The sequence below is a fragment of the Homarus americanus genome, unplaced genomic scaffold (genome assembly GCF_018991925.1).
Source record: "Homarus americanus isolate GMGI-L3 unplaced genomic scaffold, GMGI_Hamer_2.0 scaffold42050, whole genome shotgun sequence".
Classification (NCBI taxonomy): Eukaryota; Metazoa; Arthropoda; class Malacostraca; order Decapoda; family Nephropidae; genus Homarus; species Homarus americanus.
Window position 1 is genome coordinate 57,501 of NW_024753179.1, and position 24,885 is coordinate 82,385.

A 24,885-nucleotide genomic window follows, 5' to 3' on the forward strand; every position below is an offset into this window, starting at 1 on the left:
AAATAATACCTCAGATTAAAGTTAGGATAATATAATTGACATTGCTGGATTCCTTGTAAGACCAGGGCAGAGTCAAAATATTCTTAAGTGTAGGAACTTGTCTGGTTTGAGAGGAATGAAAGGATTTTTTAGCCCTTTTAAAATAACGATCAACAAACACAGAAGGGTACCCAAGTTTCTGTGCAATAGAACGAATGTGTTTCAATTCATCGTCAATAAATTCAGAGTCACAAATACGCAGACATCTTAAGAACATAGCAGAAAAAACTGACATTTTGGTAGACTCAAGGTGATTCGATAAAAAGTGAATGAAACTGTCTACCTGTGTGGGCTTTCTATATACCTTAAATTTGTAGTTTTGGCCATTTCTCATGATAAGCATATCAAGAAATGGAAGGGATTCATTTATTTCTCTTTCAATTTTGAATGTGATACTAGGGACAATATTATTAAGCTTGTCTAAAAATTCCAATGGGTCACTGTTTTTAGGCCAAAGACAAAGAACATCATCTACATATCTATACCATGGAGGAATAAAGTCCACTATATTGGGTAGTAATCTAGACTCAAAAAACTCCATATAAATACAGGCTAGAGGAGCAGAAAGACAATTACCCATGCTCATGCCAAATATTTGCTTGTAGAACTTCCCATTTGCTCTAAACACATTGTCAGTTACGCATAACTCTATCAATTTCAGGAAAGTATCATGTTCAATAGTTAAATCTAGCAGTTGTAATTTATCTTTAAGAAATGAAAGTAAGTCTTTCACAGGTACTCTAGTGAACAGTGAATTTACATCAAAACTTATTAATTCACAAGGTTCGTTGTGTTTCTTGAGTTTATCAATTAAATCACTGCTATTGCGTATATGTGAATTAGATATTTGGCCTGTAAGAGGGGATATCATCTTTACCAGCCACTTGGATAATTTGTAAGTAACAGAACCCACAGAACTCACGATAGGACGTAAAGGATTATTAAGCTTGTGTGTTTTGATCAATCCATACATATAAGGTAAAGTGGGATTGATTTGAGAGAGCTGTTTAGTGAGATCGGGGTTCTTTTTCAATAACATCTTCATTTTGGAATTAGATAACTTATTAATATTTTCCAGGGGATCTTTCGTAAGCTCACAATATGTGCTTTCATCACTAAGTAATGAATTCATCTTATCATTGTAGTCACTTTTATCCAAGATAACAATAGCATTAGACTTATCAGCCTTGGTAATATGGATATTCTTATTTCTTTTCAAGTTTATCAAGGCTGTTTCAAATCTTTTTGGAATGTTTGAAGCAAATTTCTTATTTAAAACACTATGTATACAACCTTTAGCTATGGAAATATCTTCATTTGTAACATCAGACGACTTCTTCTTTTCCAGGTTGATTAAACCTTTAGCAATAGTAAGCGGATTAACGCACCGTTGAGTGATAGAAAACTTCCTACCAAAACCAAGAACAAGTTTCTCATTTGTCTGTAGATCATAAGATGATAAGTTTATGAACAAATTTGGATCACTCAATGTGGTCCAGTAACTCTCGTCAAACAGAGCATTTAATTTGGCATTTAACCTTCTTTTTTGGGCTTTGTCAGTTTCACTATCGTAATGAATTTGTCCCGTTAGTTCGGTCCCTCAAGCTTCTAAATATTAATGTTGTTTCAAAGTATGACTCAACCATTACCAATATGTTAATAAGGAATAGCCCAAGTTTGAATGTAAATGGAAGTGTTTATTGCATTCCATGTAGCAAATGTAATTGTAATTATGTAGGTCAGACAGGAAAAACACTGCAGCTCAGAATCAAAACCATAAGTATAATATCAGAACTGCATCTGAAGCAGTGCGTTGCATTTTATATTTGGAATAATAATCACCCCATTGCTTGGGAAAAAAGCTTAGATATTCAAATCATCTTGTGTCTGAAAGACTTCTGGTTGAAGCTACGTATATCACGGCCTATAAGACGAAATTTGAACATTAAAAAATCTGCCTCAAAGTTAAGGGTCGTCTAAACCACCAAGTTTAATTCTTACCTCTTAAATATTGTGGTTAGTGTGTCAAAATTAATTGATTGAAAACATCGTAAGCCACTCACAAGGTCTTACCACTAATTATTTTATACTGAAACTTCTGCTTGGCAATGGATTCAAATTAAGATTACGGTATATTAAAATAATAAAAATGTATTATAAACCTGTCTAACATGTACCGTAAAGGAATTTATACCCCTATAATAAACACAGCTATCATCACACACCCTCCCCGCCCCCGCATTTGCAGTGAGGAGCCGTGGAGGTGGTCAGTAATGCTATACCGGTATCGGTATATTTACTCATAATAATATTATCTCCTACATAATTGATTTAATTTTTTTTAAATATTCAGTAAATGAGTTCATTAATTCTTGAAACTATCGACAGTTAATTACAGAGCGGCTCAAGTGGCGTCACTAGTGTTTACACTACACCAGCTGGTAATATTTGATGCCATTACTTGGAAGTGAATTGGCCTTATTTTAAGTAACTAACTATAAATAAATACAAAAATTAAAAAAAGATCAAAACTGAGAGAAATAATATACTTATGTATGTTGTGTTGTCAAAGTGAAGAGGAACAATTGTGTAAAGTCACGTAATATTTTTCACTCAAATCCTAATGAAACACTACTGGAGAACATTCCTTTGTGCATAAAACAGTTTATAAATTAAAGAAAATAATTACAGTGTGTTTAATATATTACAGTATATTATAAATAAATAAATAAAACAAATAATCGGTAAAATCTATTTAAATGTAAATAAATAAGCAAACATGTTGTTTACCAAGACCCTTCCGTCTGGCTCAGGGTGAGATGTAGGGGAGATAAAGAAGCTATTATAGCCCATCAAAAGTGACCAGTACCTTAATACTCTAAATATTCATTGAATATTCATTTTTTGTCATAGTATATTCAGTATATATATATATATATATATATATATATATATATATATATATATATATATATATATATATATATATATATATATATATATATATATATATATATATATATATATATATATTGTAATAAATGTATGTAGTAAGTACATCTGGTAACCTTTTTCACTCAAATCCTAATGAAACACCACAATTAGAATACGGTGGTTGCTGTTGAACCACATGTTGTATAAATAGTCACACCACGGGGCAGGGAACACTCCCAACACGCTTCAGTGACGTCACTAGTGTTTACACCACCCAGCGGGTATAATTTGATGACATGCAAGTGAATTGGCCTTATTTTAAAATCAAGGATGGTTGGTAAGGACTACTGAGTCAGTGGGTGTGTCACATTTGGGGTACTGGTCTTATACAGCAAATAGAGCTCAAAAGCTACTTTTTAAATGGAAATTTGGGGCGCTCTATGCACACTTGCTTTATAGGCCGTGAATACGGTGAAGTTTGATTAAGGAATTAAAATCAATAAACCTTAGTGATGGTCAGTTCAAAACTGATAATATGTTACATAAATTTATTTGTCAGTGGCCCAAGGTTAAAAATGCTTTGAAACCTTTGATCTAGATGTATGATAGTTATTTTGTGGGTCCCTTTTTTTTTCTGACCTGACTTGGCTAGTCACGCCACCACCCTTCTCTTTAGCTCCTCTACGGTGTGTTGGGTGATTAGTGGATGTCATCATTTTGACCTGACCTCATGTTTTTAGGTCACCCTGTATATTTAGCTCTCTCTGTCCATGTAACCCAGTTGCCTCTGAAGATGTCTTGAATAAAGATTTAAAGCTAAGTAATTGCTGTTTCCATTTTCCCGTTGATTTTATATATATATATATATATATATATATATATATATATATATATATATATATATATATATATATATATATATATATATATATATATATATATATATATATATATATATATATATATATATATATATATAGCTGATACTACAAGGAAAAAGAAACACGGTTCTAAGCGCTTTTGTGTAATTCACATCTTCAGGGTGAGTACAGACTAAGGAGAAGTACCGTATATACTGCAGTATAGTTCGAGTTTTAAGACCAAATTTATAGGCAAAAATTGGGGGTCGTCCTATACATGCGTAATAGTTTTGTTAGGTTGAACCTGCATGATGGGAAGGGCAGGAGCAACTTTAGCTTCAGACATGAAAAATATTTACCATTTACTGCCAGTAAACAATGGAAACATAAAATATGTACCAATTAGTAATGAAAAGTTGTGCAGTTCCTTCAACAAATGAAGCTCACCAACTTACAATAGGCTAAATTACCTTACAACGGCTTTCAGCAGTCTATGTTGAAGTTCTTAGCACTGGCTAACATATCATATCATATACATATCACAGTTCTCATTGATCTACAAAAATACCGTAATAATAACCTTTTCGATATTTCACACTTAATATAATACCCGGATCTACTTCAACCTCCTATTGTTTACAACGACGATGATTAATCACGCACCACCAGCTGTTGAGTGTATCAGCTTGATGGTACACGGTTTTTTGAATCGCTTTTCGTTAAAAACTGTTACATCACATGTATATTTTACCTTAACTGTGCCTGAATGAATATATTCTTGGAAATAAATAGTAGTTTTGCTGAAACGTGATGTATTTTAATGTAAAATAGGATAAAATATATGACGAAAAACAAAAGATTTTACCTAACCTTCCTATGTTCAAGAGAAGTTACTCGTTTTAATAGTTTTGGTAAAATATTGCTATATTACAATGGTATTCTATTCATACTGTGCTTGATATAATGCATTCACGGAAGTGTAATATTTTTGCTGAAATTACGTACGTATTACAGTGGAAAGTGGATATAATCGGTGACGTAAAACAATGACTTTCGCTTTTCTTTGTTCAAAAGATGTTACCATAATCGCTTTTCGAATGGTTTTCAGTTAAGAAACTGTTGTATTACAATAATATTCTATCCTATTGACTTGAATAAATACTGTGATACCATATTTCGAAATATTTTCATTAAAATCCATCAAAATCATTTTCCTTGTCATCGTCTGCAGCACCAAACAGCTTCTCCCAGTCCTCTCCTTGAACAGGGCTAGAGGGTACGTGTTTTTCGAATCGTTTTCAGTTAAAAACTATTACATCACACGTATATTTTACCTAAACTAGCCTGAATGAATATATTCTCGAAATAAATAGTAGTTTTACTGAAACGTGATGTATTTCAATGTAAAATAGGATAAATACATGACGAAAACAAAAGACTTTACCTGCTTCCGATGTTCTTGAGATGTTACTTGTTTTTAATAGTTTTCGGTTAAAATTTGTTATATTACAATGATATTCTATTCATACTGTGCTTGATATAATGCATTCACGGAAGTGTAATATTTTGCTGAAATTACGTACGATACAGTGGAAAGTGATATAATCGTGACGAAAACAATGACTTCGCTTTCTTGCTCTCAAAAGATGTTACTGTAATCGCTGAATGGTTTAGAAAACTGTTGTACAAGTATTACAATAATATTCCTCCTAATGACATGAATAAATACTTGAATGGAAATATACAATATTTTTGTTGAAACTACCCGCTTCAGTGTAAAGTGTCAGAATAATAAATGGTAAACAATTTGCCTTCGCACTCGGTGTTCCAGGCACGGCAGCCTCAGTTTATAGGATGTAGACCGTTTTACTGAAGGTTTTGTTGTTCCATTACCCTAAAACGCGTCGAATTCTATAAACGAGGAATATCATAAATTAACGATTTGTTGGTAAAAAAATCGGGGTTTACCTATAAACGAGGGGGGTTATAGACGAGTATATACGGTACATAACAAGGTATATATATACAGAGGAGGGTGAGATCAAGTCCACAATGGTCAGGTATTAGGTAATGACCCTACTAATCTTCAAAAAACACCGCAGCAGTCAGTAGTCAGGTCAGAGGGTAAGATGACCCAACCTTCTCACCTGGCTTCAAATATTCTTAATTACGAAATTATCCAGTTTGTACATACCATTACTCAAATTCATGTTGACGGATTTGGTATGTTTAATGAGACTGGATTCTATGATGTCCTACTGTCAATTGAATTACAAGCTAATATTGAAGTGGCATTATCCCAGTCTATGCAATGCTTATTATCCCTCAAATGAACAAACAGAGCATTGGATTCCTGGCCTGTCCTAACACTATATTTATGTTGTTTAAGTCTAGTTACAAGATTTTTACCTGTCTGGCCTAAGTAAAACATATTACATTCCTTGCAAGGAATCTTATAAATGCAGCCACCTGTATTGTTGGGGTAGTTCTTGATTAACATTTGTTTAACAGTGCATGAGTTTTTAAATGCCACATTGATGTTCCAGGTTTTTAGTTGTAAAGGAATTTGAGAGAAATTTTTGTAAAATGGTAATACTAAGAGATTCTTATGGTCATGGGTGGGCTTGGGATCGGTTCTATTAAAAGATTTCTTAGTAATGTTCAGGCATTTGTCTATGAAAGATCTAGGGTATTTAAGGTTCAAGCCAATATTATAGATATATTTATATTCCTCATCAATGAATTCCGGGCTGAAAATTCTCAAAGCACGTAAAAACATTGATGAAAATACTGATTGTTTGACTATTATGGTGGGCAGAATAATAATGAATGTATGAACACACATTAGTGGGTTTTCTATAAATACTGAACGGTGCTTTTTGAAGATTAGTAGGGTCATTACCTAATACCTGACCATTGTGGACTTGATCTCACGCTCCTCTGTATATATATACCTTGTTATGTACTTCTGCTTAGTCTGTACTCACCCTTGATGATGAGAATTACACGAAAGCGCTTGGGAACTTTGTGTTTTCTTTTTCCTTGTTGTTATCAGCATATACCTGGATCACGTGCACCGACAGTGATTCACTTCCATATACAGTCATGCGCCGGTTAACGTCCTAGATACGATCTTCAAACGCGGACGTTAACCGAAATGGACGTTGTCCGATCATCACATAAACTTTGTATTTATACTACGTGTATGTGGAATACTGTATACGTACATATACACTTTTACTCTTAAATCACTACTGTAATGTGATACAGGTGATTAATTTATCTCATTTGCAAAATACATGACGTTTATATTAAAATTATTCACTGTTTTTAAGAGATTCCAGCAACGCTGGGCAGTTGGGGAGAGGGAGGGAGGAAGGGAGCATGCGAGGGGGCTTGGGGGAGGGAGGTAGTACGTTTGACAGTTGGCACCTGCCCAAGGTCTAACGCGTGTACCTGTATATTTATCAGTTCTTAAGTGACTAAGCTTCTCTCTTATAAAAAGCCAGTGACATGACCTGGGTGAATATAATTTACATTGCTGGGATTCTTGTAAGATAGTGATTAATTTGAATATAAACAAGCTATAATTTGCACTAGACATAACAATTTTAGTACCGTAATCAAATTAGTACATGTATACTCCAGCGCTGCACTAAGGTCATTTATTTCTTTTACTTTTCTTTTAGTATGGTGGGTGCATGTAAATGGATGAAAATAAATGAAGAAATTTATGTAAATCTACCCAAAAATACAGTTGAAAAACTTTATATTATACAATGTACTACAGTACTGTACACTAATGTACTACAATTTTTCTCTTGAGCAAAATATATGACATTTACAGTCTCGTGAATGTTAGATCGTGTGCTGAAAAAATATTGATATTTACGATTATGTTATATAAATAAAGTCAAGTAACACTTACCACTTCAATTAATACTTTGTAGTGTTTCCTCTGCGCTTCAGACAGTCTTTTAGCCTTTGAGGAACACTGTCAGCAAGGTTTTGCAAGAGGTCAGGTGGCAAGTTAGCCCAGGTATCCTTGATGGCTGCCTCTAGCTTCGGGATTGATGATGTGTCAGCGTCGCGCAGATGACGCTTAACAATGGACCACAAATTTTCTATTGGGTTAAGATCTGGGCTACTGCCAGGCCAGTCATTGAAGAAAGGTACCTCACAGTCTTTGAGCAACTGTATGACACTTTTAGCAGTGTGGCATGGGGCACCGTCCTGCATGAAAAGGCTTGCCTTAGCTTTATCAAATGATTCAGGTAAGAAATCACTGAGCAGTTCAAGATAGTTGTACTGATTCATCATCTGGTTCTTAGGGAGGATTACTAGTTCACCAACACCATAATACGTAAAGGAAGCCCAAACCATAAGCGAGGCAGGGTGCTTAACAGTCTTTACAGTGTACTGTGGGAGGTGTGCGTCTGAGTGGGGGGGGGGGCGGTACACCGTCCCTCCATTACTCCCAGTCACAGAAAACGTAGCCTCATCCGACCATAATACACTCCTCCATGTCTCTAAATCCCACACTTCATATTTCTTGCAAAATTTCACTCTATTTTCCTTCTGTCTCTTTGTCAACAGAGGTTTACGGCGGGCACGAAAGCTCTTAAATCCCAGGTCATCGTGCAGGGCTTGTTGAACACAACGTAACGAGACGTGACTCAAAAGACGGGTGTTTCTCTCTTTCACTTCATGTGCTGTGAGTGAGGGATTGGACCGAACTTGTCGAGAAATAACCTTAAGTGTCCGTGGAGACAATAATTTAGGCCTACCAGACTTAGGTAATGGAGCTGGTAACTCGTCCTCTCCAAGGTCACGGAAACGTTTGACAAGATTTTGAACAACTCGTAATGCCACACCAGTCTGAGCCGATATTTCTTTCAGTACATGGTTCGCTTTGTACAATGCAATCACTGCTGCAATATCGTCTCTTGTAGTAACCCTCCTGGACATCTCTGATGGCCACTATGTCGGGTTAATGCACCTTAAACTAGACAAAACATGACCACATGGCGCGGGAACCCGCACAATAAATATTCCCCTCACAGCTGCCAGAGGCGCACTGACTACAAGCAGTGACGTGTTCTCAGTTGCCAAATGACGGCACTTGCCAACAAACCAAGCGTTTTGACATCTCGCATCCCAGGACAGGCTTCACACCATATGGTCTTATTTTTGCGAGAACTTAGTTCGTCGGTTCTATAGCGACTTAACATTCCGCGCAGACTGTATATTCAAGTTATTGGCTGTCTTGCAAGGATTCCAGCAATGCAAAATATACTCTCCTAACTTTAGTCTGAGGTATTATATAAGATAAAAACTGTAAGCCTAAAACCCTGCCTGGGAGGGAGGGAGGGACAGAGCCAGCCAGCGAAGGAGGGAGGGAGTGAGCGAGTGTGGGGGGGGTTGAGGTGACATGTTTGACAGCTTGAGCCGAAGGTCTCTGTGTGTTTATTTAACAGTCCTACTAAGCTCTCATTTTATAATGCCAGTGAAATGACCTGGGAGAATATAATTAACATTGCTGGTCTTCTCACAAGACAGCGACCAATTTGAATATAAACAACCTAGAATTTGCATTAGACATACAAATTTTAGATCTAATTTAAGAATTTTATTACAGAGAGCAAAATTTTTTATCTCTTGTGCAAAATATATGATGTTTATATTCAAATTACTCACTGTCTTGCAAGGATTCCAGCAATGGAAATTATATTCTCCTAACTTTAGTCTGAGATACTGTATTATATAAGATAAAAACCCTGGCTGGGCAGATGGGTGAGAGGGAGGGAGCGTGCGTGGGGGGGAGGGGGGAGCGGGAAGTGAGGTGTACTTTGACAGTTTGCCCGAAGGTCTGGTGAAGTATTTATTTGTTTATTTATGTTTAAATCAGTGTTTGTTTTTTGCTCATAAAATTTCATAGAAGTGACCTGAGAGAATATAATTTACATTGCTGGAATCCCCACAAGACAGCGATTAATTTGAATATAAACGAGCTATAATTTGCATTAGACACAAATTTTAGGTCTAATTTAAGAATTTTATTAGAGAGAGCAAAATTTTTATCTTTTGTGCAAAATATATGTCGTTTATATTCAAATTATCCGCTGTCCTGCAAGGATTCCAGCAATGCAAATTATATTCTCCCAACTTTAGTCTGTGATTTTATATAAGATACAAACTTAAAGCCTATTGTATAACCAGAAACCGATTGGGAGGAGGGGGGTGGGGGAGGGGGAGGAGGAGGAGGAGGAGGGTGACAGTGACATGTTTGACAGTTGGCGCCTGTGGTGTGAAGTATTTAATTGTTACTTTATGTCCTTTAGGTTGAGTTTTTGTTTTTTGCTTATAAAACTTAATAGAAGTGACCGGGGTGAGGGAGGTGTCGGTGGTGGTGTTGGTGTAAGGGAGGTGTCGGTGGTGGTGTGAAGGAGGTGTTGGTGTGAGGGAGGTGTTGGTGGTGGTGTGAGAGAGGTGTGGGTGTTGGTGTGAGGGAGGTGTGGGTGTTGGCGTGAGGGAGATGTTGGTGGTGGTGTGAGGGAGGTCTTGGTGGTGGGGTGAGAGGTGTTGGTTATGAAGGAGGTGTGGGTGTTGGTTTGAGGGAGGTCTTGGTGGTGGGGTGAGGGAGGTGTTGGTTATGAAGGAGGTGTGGGTGTTGGTTTTGAGGGAGGTCTTAGTGGTGGGGTGGGGTTATGAAGGAGAATTAGGGTGTTGGTTTGAGGGTCTTGATGGTGGGGTGAGGAGTGTGGTTATCAGAGGTGTGGGTGTTGGTTTGAGGGGAGGTCTTGGTGTGAAGGAAGTGTTGGTGGTTCTGAGGTTTTTTCGTGGGCCACGGACGTATATGATCGGACATTGTTCGATTGGAAGTTAACAGTAGCATGACTGTATATATACGTACATATACACTAGAACTCTTAAATCACTACTGTAATGTGATACAGGTGATTAATTATATCTCTTGTGCAAAATATATGACATTTATATTCAAATTATTTGCTGTCTTGCAAGGATTCCAGCAATTCAAATTATATTCTCCTAACTTAGTCTGAGATATTATATAAGATAAAAACTTAAAGCCTACTCAAAACCACCAAACCTTTTCTGGGAAGGTGGGGGGTAGGGAGGGAGGGGTGACAGTGACATGTTTGACAGTTGGCGCCGAGGTGTGAAGTATTTAATTGTTTACAGTCATGCGCCGGTTAACGTCCAACCGAACAATGTCCGATCGCATATACGTCCGTGGCCCCCCGCCCCCCCAAAAAAACACTTCTGTGACACCTGCTGGACCACCACTCCACGACCCCCTGATGCAGACATGATGATCCTCCCCATACTGGCCAGATATTATGTGTTAAAGGAATATCCTTCTTTCCTTAGGCCTTTGCCTCCAGGTGTAATGTTAACCTACATCTATTGAGGATAAAATCTTTCACCTACAAATTGACAATAACACATTTGCTGTAATCAGACATATCTAGTTGCCTCAACAATTGCAACCCCAGTTGCAATTGGGGTTGCAATTTCAAATTCTGTGTCATTACTAAGGAATAACGAAGTCTCTGGTGCACTGCACTCTAAGATTAAGAGAAAACGGATGACTCTGGCGTCCTGAAGTGAGAGAAAGCGGACTCCTATGACGGGGCACTCAAATAAACATACACATAGCTACATGTTTTGTGGACTACCCACTGTACAGTATTGAGCGTATCCTTTTCATCACTTTGTAATAAACCTAGCCATGCCTATGTGTGTTTATGATATTTACCATAACATTATATATGTATTTAGTGGGTCTAAATGGTCGTAAAATGGGAAACTTGGGGTTGGGTGCCTGGAACCAATTAGAATAAATCCCAAAGGTTCTGTACTTTCGGACAACGTCCATTTTGGTTAACGTCACATTTCCAAGAACATATCTAGGACGTTAACCGGCGCATGACTTTATTTATGTCCTTTAGATTGAGTTTTTGTTTTTTGCTTATAAGATGTCACAGAAGTGACCAGGGAGAATATAATTTACATTGCTGGAATTCTTATGCGATAGTGATTTATTTGAATATGATCATGCTATAGTTTGCACTAGACAGAAATCTTAGTAATCATTTTGTACATTATTTTGTGTACATGTACAGTACAGCTTTGCCCTTAGGACAGTGTGTGCATATCAATGAGTTTTAATAAATGAATAAAGTTACATATATCGAGCCAAAAATAATAGTTGAAAAACTTTATGTAGACAGAGCTTGGATGGTTAAATTTTTGAATGACCAATAATTTTAATGCTGTATAAAAAATGCACAAATATTAAAGAGCATACAGTAGAAGTCCAAAAATCCGGACTGCTTGGGGATTGGGTCGGTCCGGATTTTCGGATTTTCCGGATTCTCAGGCAGTACTTTTAAAATTCAAATTTAAGGAGGAATAAAGAAGAGATGAACAGGTACATTTTGATAGTTTATTCATTAGCAAATATAGCATGCTTCATTTATCAAAATGAGCAGTTTTAATGAAAAAGCTGTGAATTCTAGAATTTTATTCTTCGCCTTTTTTATATCATAATTTGTAGACTTTCCAATGTCGTATGTTTCCATTAGAACAGTATTGCTCACACCACGTTCTAGTTTCTTAATTATTTCAAGTTTGTCACTCAATTTCAACGTGTTCTTCTTTCTCTTCACACAACGAAGTTTATCTACTTTAGGAGCCATTAATATGGGCGTGTACAGTACTCTGTAAATGGAAAGAGTAGGACTCAAAATATTGTTATATTACAATGGTATTCTATTCATACTGTGCTTGATATAATGCATTCACGGAAATGTAATATTTTTGCTGAAATGACGTATGTATTACAGTGGAAAGTGTGATAAAATCGTGACGAAAACAATGACTTTCGCTTTCTTTCGTTCAAAAGATGTTACCGTAATTGCTTTTCGAATGGTTATCAGTTAAAAAACTATTGTATTACAATAATCTATCCTAATTGACTTGAATAAATACTACGATACCATATTTCTGATTATTTTCATTAAAATCCATCAAAATCATTTTCCTTGTCATCGTCTGCAGCACCAAACAGCTTCTCCCAGTCCTCTCCTTGAACAGGGCTAGAGGGTACGTGTTTTTCGAATGGTTTCAGTTAAAAACTATTACATCACACGTATATTTTACCTAAACTGCACCTGAATGAATATATTCTCGGAAATAAATAGTAGTTTTGCTGAAACGTGATGTATTTCAATGTAAAATAGGATAAAATACATGACGAAAACAAAAGACTTTACCTAAGCTTCCGATGTTCTTGAGATGTTACTCGTTTTTTTTAAAGTTTTCGGTTAAAATTCTGTTATATTACAATGATATTCTATTCATACTGTGCTTGATATAATACATTCACGGAAATGTAATATTTTTGCTGAAATTACGTACGTATTACAGTGGAAAGTGGGATAAAATCATGACGAAAACAATGACTTTCGCTTTCTTTCGTTCAAAAGATGTTACCGTAATCGCTTTTCGAATGGTTTAGTTAAAAAACTGATGTATTACAATAATATTCCCTCCTAATTGACTTGAATAAATATTTGAATGGAAATATACAATGTTTTTGTTGAAACTACCTGCGTTTCAGTGTAAAGTGTCGTAATAATAAATGGTAAACAACTTGCCTTCGGCACTCATGTTTCAGGCACGGCGAGCCTCGGTTTATAGGATGTAGAGTGTTTTTACAGAAGGTTTTGTTGTTCCATTACCCTCAAAAACGTGGGTCAAACTATAAACGAGGAATATCATAAATTAACGATTTCTTGGCAAAAAAAATCAGGGTCGACCTATAAACGAGGGGGGGTTATAGACGAGTGTACAGTGAGTTCTGCTATAACGCGAATTTGATCGAACGCGATTTATGAATTCGGAACAATATTTGTATAACTCGAACTCGTTTGCTCTAACGCGATTCCACTCGAACGGTTGTTGTGACTTCAGTTCACGTTCGACATCACATGTTCAATTGAGTTATGTGTTTTGTTTGTGAACAATTGCAGAAATAATGTATGTAATATTTATGTATACAGTATACCTATATATTATAAGTAAATTGTAAAATTTTACATAAAAGTGAAAATCAAATTACATAGCGTTTTACACCCGCGCTCTCTTTACATCATACACAGTGCTTACAGTTTACGTTCGACATCACATATTCAATTGATTTATGTGTTTTGTTTGTGAAGAATTGCAGAAATAATTTATGTAATATTTATGTATACAGTAAACCACTCACAAGGTCCTACAGTACCACTAATTATTTTATACTGAAACTTACGTTTGGGAAGCTGGATTAAAATGAAGATTACCGGTATATTAAAATAATAAAAATGTATTATAAACCAGTCTAACATACCGTAATAAACACAGCTGCTATTATCATCCACCCCCCCCCACCCCCATTTGCCAGTGACAAGAAAGGGAAAGTGACCTTGACTGTGACCGCCTGTGGCTATTTTTAGCCGTCCTTGTGTTCGGAGGTGGTCAGTAATGCTTATCTGTATATTTACTGATCAATATATTTATCTCCTATAAATAATTCATTTAAAATTTATTTTTTTGCAAAGAATATTCAGTAAATGACTGCATTAATTCTTGAAACTACCTACAGTGGTAAATTTAGGATGTAAATAATGAACAGAAGTCACGTCATGGATTCGGAGTTTGGTCCTTAACGATCACCATAAATGTAGCCTCCCTTTCTCGCGAAACACGTATATAAATTAAAGAAAATACTTGCAGTATATTTAATATATTACAGGATATTATATATACAGTATTACCCCGCCTAACGCGGTTTCACTTAACGCGTTTTATCATATACACGGTGCCTCGCCAGAGCTGAACTTTCACTTAACACGGATTTTTTCCACATATACGCGGTGAGTGTCCGGCCCCAGACGCTATTTTTAGATTTGCCCCACCCGCCACCCTGCCTGACTGCCTGTTTTAGCTCATAAAATTCATACAAATTACCCGGCCAGAATATAATTTACATTGCTGGAATTCTTATAATTTGGTGATCATTTTGAATATAAACATCATATATTTTGCATTAGACATACAAATTTTAGATAACATTTTTTCTCTGGGTAACTATGTTATCTTTTGTGCAAAATATATGAAATTTATATTCAAAATATTCCTGGTCTTACAAGGAATCCAGCAATGTCAATTATATTATCCTAACTTTAGTTTGAGGTATTATTTATTACAAAAAAGTTAAGTATTCTGGTTTTCCCACACATCTCCTTGGGACGGTTGGTGGGGGGAGGGAGGGACCGACCGACCATCTGTTACCCCGTGAAGAATATATTTTTTTTTTTATTAACTGAAGATATTTGTTTTAGCTCATAAAATTCATACAAATTACCCGGTCAGAATATAATTTACATTGCTGGAATTCTTATAATTTGATGATCATTTTGAATATAAACATCATATACAGTACTCCCTCTTTATCGACGGGGGTTACGTTCTGTAAACGGCCGTCGATAAAGAAACCGTCGATACCGTGATGGTTACGTAATTGTTCTAACTATTATTAGCATATGTTGAATAAATGTACCTTTAAGCATTAATGCGTTTCCTTTACACATAACCTTAAATAATAGTGTATAAATAATAATATAATAAGTGGACAAAAATACTAGCAAACTTACGATTTCATTTATTGAAGTGAACATCGGTCCTTACAGTAAACAAAACAGTGTACAGTACAGTAAAAGTCCAAAAATCCGGATGCCCAAGGCAAATTGTTTACCATTTATTATTACAACACTTTACACTGAAACGCGGGTAGTTTCAACAAAAATATTGTATATTTCCATTCAAGTATTTATTTAAGTCAATTAGGAGGGAATATTATTGTAATACAACAGTTTTTTAACTAAACCATTCGAAAAGTGATTACGGTAACATCTTTTGAACGAAAGAAAGTGAGTCATTGTTTTCGTCACGATTTGATCCCACTTTCCACTTTAATACGTACGTCATTTCAACAAAAATATTACATTTCCGTGAATGTATTATATCTAGCACAGTATGAATAGAATATCATTGTAATATAACAGAATTTTAACCGAAAACTATTAAAAAAACGAGTAACATCTCAAGAACATCGGAAGCTTAGGTAAAGTCTTTTGTTTCCGTCATGTATTTTATCCTATTTTACAGTGAAATACATCACGTTTCAGCAAAACTACTATTTATTTCCGAGAATATATTCATTCAGGCGCAGTTTAGGTAAAATATACGTGTGATGTAATAATTTTTTAACTGAAAACGATTCGAAAAACACGTACCCTCTAGCCCTGTTCAAGGAGAGGACTGGGAGAAGCTGTTTGGTGCTGCAGACGATGACAAGGAAAATGATTTTGATGGATTTTAATGAAAATATTCAGAAATATGGTATCGTAATATTTATTCAAGTCAATTAGGATATTATTGTAATACAATACAACAGTTTTTTAACTAAACCATTCGAAAAGTGATTACGGTAACATCTTTTGAACGAAAGAAAGCGCAAGTCATTGTTTTCGTCACGATTTGATCCCACTTTCCACTGTAATACGTACGTCATTTTAGCAAAAATATTACATTTCCGTGAATGTATTATATCAAGCACAGTTCAAATAAAGCCAAAATAAAAATCCGGCTAAATAATCCGTCGATAATCGAAACCGTCGATAAAAAATCCGTCGATAAAGAGGGAGTACTGTATTTTGCATTAGACATAAAATTTTTAGATAAAATGTTTAATCTGAGTAAGTATGTTATCTTTTGTGCAAAATATATGACATTTATATTCAAAATATTCCTGGTCTTACAAGGAATCCAGCAATGTCAATTATATTATCCTAACTTTAATCTGAGGTATTATTTAATACAAAATGTTAAAATTTATTTTTTTCACCCACTTGGTGGGGGGTGGGGGGGAGGGTTGGGACTGACCGCGCGGTTGGAAGAGGGGGGAGGCAAGGTGGGGTACTTTGATTGACAGATAGTGTCGTGAAGATTATTTTTTTTTTTATTAACTGAAGATATTTGTTTTAGCTCATAAAATTCATACAAATTACCCGGCCAGAATATAATTTACATTGCTGGAATTCTTATAATTTGGTGATCATTTTGAATATAAACATCATATATTTTGCATTAGACATACAAATTTTAGATACAAATTTTTCTGAGTAACTATGTTATCTTTTGTGCAAAATATATGACATTTATATTCAAAATATTCCTGGTCTTACAAGGAATCCAGCAATGTCAATTGTATTATCCTAACTTTAGTTTGAGGTATTATTTATTAAAATTTAGTGGTTTTCCCCCAAAAATTTCTCAGAGAGGGAAGAGCCGGCAGTGTAGTGTGTGAGGGGGAGGGAGTTGAGTCCATTATTTGAATGGACATTAACTTGGCGACTGTATTTCTCTATTTCTCTTAAGTATTAATTGTGTGCATGTACCATCATAAAATTAAGATGTTATTTTTACTACAACATAGTTATGTGTCTTCAAAAAGTGGAGTTTGGGGGTCGGGCCGGTTTCTATTGGAATTAATCCCATATGTTCTGTTGCTCACTTAACGCGGATTTCACTTAACACGGGACCCTCTGGGTTCTATTGACCGCTTTAAGTGGGGTACAACTGTATAAATAAATAAACAAATAAATTCAAATTCCCTTATCATCCTGTGTCATATACAGAAATACTTGAGTCCCTGAGCGAGTACACAAAAAGAAAACGGAGGACTAAGACATCCTGAAGTGGATAGAGAACGGACATCTCTACTGGGGGACTCAAACGTTTCTTATGTTTTGTGGGCGCTCTAGCATAATATGAATAATTTGTAAATTACTATTTACTTATACAGGTATATATATATATATGTAAATTGTAAAAATTTAAATAAAAGAAAAACTAAATACGTAGCGTTTAAAGTGTACTGTACAGTATGTACAGTGCTGTGGCTTGGCGCGGGGTTATGCAGTGTTTACAGTTCACGTTTGACATCACATGTTCAATTGATTTATGTGTTTTGTTTGTGAACAATTGCAGAAATAATTTATGTAATATTTATGTATACAGTATACCTGTACAGTATATGTAAAATGTAAAATTTTAACTAAGAGAGAAAAACAAAATACGTAGCGTTTTAGACCTGCGCTCTCTTTACTCCACACGTTCACTTTGGAAGACGTGAGAAATTTTTAAGCGTCCTCAGTGCTTTCTGATTTACTGTTTCTCCAATTTTGTGACTATGGAAAAGAAGAATATCTCCGGGAAGCATTCTGGTGATCGCATTTCTGGTGGTGATCGTAAAAGAAAGGCTATAACACTTGAAGGCAAGCTTGATGTTGTCAAGCGTTTTGAAAATAAGGAAAGAACATGTGATATTGTGCGTGCAACGGGAATAAAGGAGTCTACTTTGCGCACCATTAGAGCCAATGCAGCAAAGATTAAAGCAAGCTGTGTTGCTGGAAAAACCAAGAGAGCTAGCAAAAGTGTAAGATCACGGCCAAAGGAACTTGAGGAGATGGAATGGCTTCTAAGTGTTTGGATAGAAGATCAAACGAAAAAGCGATCTGGGACCAGCTTCCTCACCATTAAAGAGAAAGCCTTGTCAATATATGAGGACCTAAAGAAAAAAGCTGAAAATCCTGATGATGTGGTTGCCTTTAGTGCTAGTAGTGGATGGTTTTCTGGTTTTAAGAACCGCTATGCTTTTCATAATGTAAAGTTATGTGGTGAAGCCGCAAGTGCCGACGAAGCAAGTGCCCGGGCATTTCCTCCCACTGTAAAGAAATTGATTCAGGAAGAAGGCTACACCTTAGACCAAATTTTTAATTTGGATGAAACAGGTTTATACTGGAAGCGCATGCCAACAAGAACTTACATTTCCAAGAATGAAGCACATGCTCCAGGCTTTAAGGCTGCGAAGGACCGTGTGACAGTGTTGTTGGGTGCAAATGCTAGTGGAGACTTAAAGCTTAAGCCTGTGTTGGTGTATCACTCTGTCAACCCGCGAGCTTTAAAGGGTTACATAAAGTCTACTCTAGGTATTCACTTTAGGTCAAGCAAAAAAGTTTGGACGACGGGACAAATTTTTTCTGACCTTCTTGTGGATGTTTTTGAAAATGTGTTTAAAAAATATTGCAAGAAGAAGAATATAGATTTTAAGATTCTCCTCATTTTAGATAATGCGCCAAGCCACCCTCCCACTGTTGCTGAGCTTTCTGACAATATCAAAGTGCTCTTTCTACCTCCAAATACAACATCTCTCCTTCAACCAATGGACCAAGGAGTAATAGCAGCCTTCAAAGCCTATTATTTGAGGCGTACATTTAAGAAACTTATTGAAGCTACTGAGGAAGGAAATGATAAGGCCAGTGTTCTTCAGTTTTGGAAAAAATTCAACATCAAGCATGCAGTTGACATCATTGTGGAGGCCTGGGGTGAAGTAAGTAAGGACTGCTTGAGTGGAGTTTGGCGGAAGCTTCTCCCAGATTTAATTCATGATTTTACAGGCTTTGATGCATCAGAGGAGCTCCCAAAAATTACAGAAAATTGTGTTTCTCTTGCAAAGCAAGTTGGCTTTGCTGAAGTGGAAAGCGCTGATGTTTAAGAACTGCTCGAGTCCCACTGTGAAGACCTCTCTACAGAAGATCTACAACAACTTGTTGATTCTGGGAAAATAGAAGATGCCGAAGATGAAGAAGTCCAGGATGCAAAACCACGAGAGCTTCCCACTTCTGTTTTATCTTCTATCCTGAGGGAAGTTGATACGCAGTTGCAGCGCTTGGAAGACAATGACTACAATGCAGAAAGGAGCAGGATTGCAGTTCGTGGTGTTAAATCTTTTTTGGCACCTTATGAACAGCTTCTTTGTGAAAGAAGAAAGACGGCAAAACAGCAAACATTAGACGTCTTTTTTAAGTCAACCCCCAAGAAGCAGACTGAAGACACTGAACCACAGCCATCCACTTCTGGAATTAGACGTTTTTTTCTTCCCTCCCATGCAACCAAAACTGCACCTGATGATGATACTGATGATGATGATGACGATGACAATTGTCAAATCCTGTCTGCATGACTCCTCAACCTCAACATTAACCTTCTCCCCCATCAAGTTAAATTCATATTTTTTCAAGGTAAAGTGTAACATTTACTGTATGATTTCATTATTAGATATGAATGTAACATTTATTTAGACTGTGCTATCCTTTGTGTTAGGCTAACTACGAAATTTTTTTTCGATTTGGAGTAATCTGCACCTAACCCTATTTTCTCCATAAGCCCTGTTATTTCTATTACGCAATTTTCTATAACCCGATATTTTACAAGAACACAATTATCGCGTTATAGCAGAACTACCTGTATACGGTATGTTGTCACAGTTTGATTGCTCGTTTAAAGTGGCGACCACGTGGTCGCTTGTTGTCGCTGTGCAGCTGTGGCGCTCACGCATGCGCACATACACACAAAAGCCCTCAAAAAAAAAAAAAAAAAAGTTTTCGAAAAGTCCAGATTCTCAGTTGGTCCGGATTTCTGGCATCCGGATTTTTGGACTTTTACTGTAATTTTCTTGATATTTATTCCATTGGAAATGAATGTAAACATAGAAGAGGTTACTGAATTGGCTAAGTACCTCCTCAGCTTATCAGCTGATGTTCAAAACAAAACGTGATTTTCGTAAGGATTTCGTTAATCAAATTTTTTTTCGTTAACTGAATTGAAGATTCTTATGGAAGGTAATTCGTTAACCGAGGCGTTCGTTATCCGAGGGACCACTGTATACTAAGACAAATTACTTATCAGTATTACTACATTATACAAAAACTAACATTTAAAAAAATTTTAATCCCATTGAAATATGTACACGGCTGTCAGCAGAGGCGGGAAATATGAAGTTGTTCGCAGTCGCATTTCCCGCCTCTGCTGATGGTCGTGTACATATTTCAGTATGATTCAAATTTTTTTAAATGTTAGTTTTTGTATAATGTAGTATTACTGATAAGTAATTCGTCTTAGTACGCCTTGTTGTTGGTAAAAATAAGTACACAGTATATATTAAATGCATCCTCCGAAAGTGTGAATTTGCTACCAGAGTTTAACAGTTAATTCATGTATTGTATAATACTTCTGATAAACTTCCTACGTACTTAGGTTTGAAATAATGAATGTATGTCTCTTTATACAATTTAGCTAAATATCTTTCTCATCAGAAACGGTCATCCTAATGATTATGAATAAACTCGTTTAGAAATACTGTACATCATTACTTCAGGACGAAATCGGACAGGTTTGAAACCGCCAATCCGCTGTAATTCTTGAGAAGGGGGCGGGGCATCTTTTCTTGTACTATAGGAAGGATAGGTCACCAAGCACTTGGTTTACCAACATTGTACAGCTCAGTGACATCACTGTTTTAAACACACATCATTATCTGGTGACCTCCGTGTGTGCCCACATCTGCTCCTGTTGTAAAAGGCCCCTGACCGTTTTAACCCCGGATGTAAACTGGCCTAGGCTAGATACCACCCCGAGGGATTAACTGGCCTAGGCTGTTTTACAGAACCCCGGGCCAAAATAAACCCCAATAGACTGTACTTAAAGGAAATTTGAAATACACGTCGAGTTTTGAAGTTTGCTAATGAGATGCCAATTCAATGAATTGATGTTCACATAGATTGGAAATGCATGTTGGGGCTTAGTTTAGTTTTTACATTAGTACTGTCTATTACGATGATGTTATTAACAGAACAAAAGAAATAAATTATTTATTTGATTAGTCGGTGAAGAAAACACTAAGGTTTAGAAACAGCTGTCTCATTTATTTTCAAAATAGAAATCTAAATGCTAGAAAAGTCGATTTCAGGGAAGCAAAAGAATGTGGCAATACAGTATTTTTTTGGTATACAGTATATAATTTTTTTTTAATTTCACAAAATAAATTAAAATATTTTTGTATCAGGTTCACACCGTTTCTCTGCGAGATAAGTGTATACTAAAGCTTTATTCATAGGAAATTTTACGAACTATGTTACTGTATTCATTACGCTTATTAAGAGCCACGGGTATTTTAATATATCAACATATAGATCGTATTTATCTATAAAAAATTTGAGGCCTTAAATTAAATGACTCCACATAATATTGATAATAATTAATGGTTTATTGAAAGAGCATGGCAGCCGGAAGGCTGAAAATATACAGTTTCATAATTGGAGAATGGGTCTCTTGATTTACAAATAAAATACAAGTAACATAAGTGATACAAATATGATATATAATAACTAGGTGGGGAGAAGCTCAAACTACAGGGCATTTCAACATAGTGACAGTGCAAAAAGTAAGATTGACTGGGAGTGAATACACTGGTTGATTACAAGTTATTGATAACGTTTGCAATGGTTGGGACTGGGCTGTTCTTATAGCGATCAGTTAATGCTCATATGGGCTGGATGCGGTTGTGGTGTCGAACAGCAATTCTCGGGCGAGGGACTCAGGTGGTAGTACAGTAGGAGCCGGTGTCAAGGATGATACAGAAGCTTCTCACCAAATTTGCAGATGAGGTCGTGGTGATGGTCAGTGAGAGCCGAGAGGGGCAGTGTGTTGAGCGCTTCTTGATATGTGGAGTAGGAAGGGGAGAGAATGATCTTGCATGCCCTCTTTTACACTTTTTCTAGGTGTTTACGTTGTGTGGCATTTAGGGAGGAATGCCAGGTAGGGGAGCTTGGGAAGTATGAATGTTGAGTAAACACTGAGGAGTTCGGGCACAGGAACTCCGAGGGAATTGAGTCGGCAGAGGAGGTGGAGACAGAAACTGGATGATTTGACAACTTCACTGATGTGTGGTTTCCAATTTAGTTTGTTGTATATGGTGATGCCGAGGAGCTTAGTGGACTCTACACCCTGGAATGTGTTGGTTAAAGTAATGGAAGGGGATGGGACAACATCTGAGGAGAGGTTGATGTGCATGACCATGGTCTTGGAATGGTTGATGGTGAAAGTGGTTGCTGGTGGCCCAGTTTTGGAGACTGTTCAGTAAATCCTGAAGGGCGGTATAGTCGGGAGCAGAATTGTTTACCTCTGATCCTAATGGTGGAGTCATCGACATATTTCCAGCGAGCAGGGGTTTCTCTTAGGGCATCATTAATAAGCATAAGGAAGTATAGTGGTCCCATCTTGGTGCCTTGGGGGACGCCACAGGTGAGTGACTGAAAGGTGGAGACAGCCCCTCAGAAGCGTACAGCTTGGCGTTGGTTACTGAGGAAGTCTGTAAGCCATGGTATAAGACTTCTTCGAAACCCGAGGTCAATAGGTTTGTTGATGATTAAGTTGTGGTCGACTAGGTCAAATGCCTTGGCGAAGTCAATGAAGGCGACAGATGCAGACATTTTTCGTTTCTCCAGATGACGGTATATGTAGTCGAGAAAGCTGATAAGACAGCGTGTGGTGGAGGAAGTTTTCACATTACCAAATTGCTGAGGATCTACGGCTCCTGCAATATCAGCATAAGCCCAGTCAAACACAAAACTTTAACAGATTAAGCTGGGTATTGGGGTGATTGCAATGGGTCGGAGCTGATTTAAGGATTGTGGGCTGGTTGACTTAGACACTGGTGACACATAAGAAGTCTTCCAGTCAGCTGGGCATCTGGTTTGATTGAGGGAAGCATTGATGATGGAGCATAGGGGTCTAGCAAGCTCCAGGGAGAACTCCTTGAAGAATTTCATTGGTAAGTCAATGGGGGTGGTAGAGAGTTTTAACTTCTGTTTGTCCAGATGTTTTGCTACTTCAAATTCTTCTACTAAGTCAGTGGGAAAGGGAGCTTGTAGGTAAGCAGGGAGATTGGTTGTATCAAGCTGAAGGAGCATCTGGCATATAAGTTAGATGGCTAAGGAAGGGGAAGGGGTGTGTCTTATTGTTTAGTCCACAGAGTTCTTTAAACTTACCATACCACTGACTGATGTTGGTCTGCTTCAGGTGTTGCAATTTGGTTGGGTAGTGAGACTTCTTTGCAGTGAGTATTTCGCGGATGACTCGATTGTGAAGGGATTTGTAGCGGTTGTGGTCATTGAGATAAAAGTATCTGTCTCTCTGATGCATAAGTCTTTTGATCCGAGGTGTGATCCAGGGCAAATCAGCTGGGTGAGATCTGACTGACTTCTCGGGGAAGAAGTGGTGGTGAGCTTCCGTGGTGGTATTGGTATAATTTAGCCATTTGGTGTCCACGTCATCCACACTAAGTATTTCAGTCCAGGGACGGTGAACTATCCACTGCCCGAAGAGATGTAATGCAGAGTCAGTAATCAGCCTGTAGGTCTTGATGTAGGATCTCTGTACTTGAGCAGGAGTGGCAGCTGGGGACCAGAGCACTGATAGGTGTGTGCTACACCCGATAGGAGGCATTGGTTGAGGTGGTTGGTACTGGTCCCCTAAGTCGGTTAAGATAAGGTCAAGGGTATTTTGACCGTGTGTGGGGAAGTTCACAACTTGTGATAGTGACAGCTGGTCCTGATTATCAGTGGTGTCAATTTCATTATAATCCCCGCATAATACTAAATTGGCACATGGGTACCCCTGTACTTAACTCTTAGGTGGTCTAAGGTGGTAATGAGATGATTGATAAGAGTGTCTCTGGTGGGTGAGCGAGGTGGATGGTGTGACACGCAGATTATGATAGAAGCAGTGTGGTGCGGGTGGGCCCGTGGCACAATACATACCCGTAATGCCTCCAGATCTGCTGGGTCTTGAACATCCAGGCGTGACGGGCGTAGGTCATCATGACAGAAGAGGGCAACGCGCAACCCTTTCATTGCACATGAAACGTTAAAGGTGAGACATCGTGGTCAGGGCCGGCTCGAGGCATAGGTGGACTAGGCAACCGCCTAGGGCCCCCAGCCCATAAGGGGACCCCTGATGCCTCCTTCAGGAATTTTGTTAAAAATTTCTGAGGCTGGCCGAGTGTGAATTTTTCAAGTTA

General features: G+C 37.2%; 1 protein-coding gene across 3 annotated transcripts in view; it reads left to right on the top strand.

Moving 5' to 3' along the window:
• The window catches only part of LOC121855298 (endoribonuclease LACTB2-like), a 100,620-nt gene that overhangs the window by 53,414 nt on the left and 22,321 nt on the right, over positions 1-24,885 (top strand). The window lies entirely within an intron of this gene.